Genomic DNA, 841 nt, shown 5'->3' with positions numbered 1-841 from the left:
ATCTGATTCATTCCAGGATCCGTTCATTTCCTAATCTCACTTTCCTTTGCCAAGAAGTATTTTCCAACACAATTATTGCCAAGTCATCCCTCACATAATCTGCCGAGGCCCTTCCCACGTTCTCTGGGATGATTCAGAAATCATAGGAGAAATGCAGTCCCTGGCTTCTAGGAGCTGGGACTTTGTCTCTTTTTGATCAACTGGTCAGTTTTGTTTGGTTTTTTTTTTTTTTTTTTTTTTAGGATTTGCTCCCTCTTTAGAGCCTTCACCATTTATTTTTCTTATTTCTGTATTCTTTTTTTTTTTTTAATTTTAATAAATTTTTTTATTTTTTATAAACATATATTTTTATCCCCAGGGGTACAGGTCTGTGAATCACCAGGTTTACACACTTCACAGCACTCACCAAAACACATACCCTCCCCAATGTCCATAATACCACCCCCTTCTCCCAAACCCCCTCCCCCCAACAACCCTCAGTTTGTTTTGTGAGATTAAGAGTCACTTATGGTTTGTCTCCCTCCCAATCCCATCTTCTTTCATTTATTCTTCTCGTACCCACTTAAGCCCCCATGTTGCATCACCACTTCCTCATATCAGGGAGATCATATGATAGTTGTCTTTCTCCGCCTGACTTATTTCGCTAAGCATGATACGCTCTAGTTCCATCCATGTTGTCGCAAATGGCAAGATTTCATTTCTTTTGATGGCTGCATAGTATTCCATTGTGTATATATAACACATCTTCTTGATCCATTCATCTGTTGATGGACATCTAGGTTCTTTCCATAGTTTGGCTATTGTGGACATTGCTGCTATAAACATTCGAGTACACGTGCCC

The sequence above is a fragment of the Mustela lutreola genome, chromosome 4 (genome assembly GCF_030435805.1).
Source record: "Mustela lutreola isolate mMusLut2 chromosome 4, mMusLut2.pri, whole genome shotgun sequence".
Classification (NCBI taxonomy): Eukaryota; Metazoa; Chordata; class Mammalia; order Carnivora; family Mustelidae; genus Mustela; species Mustela lutreola.
Note: the sequence above shows the minus strand (reverse complement) of the source record.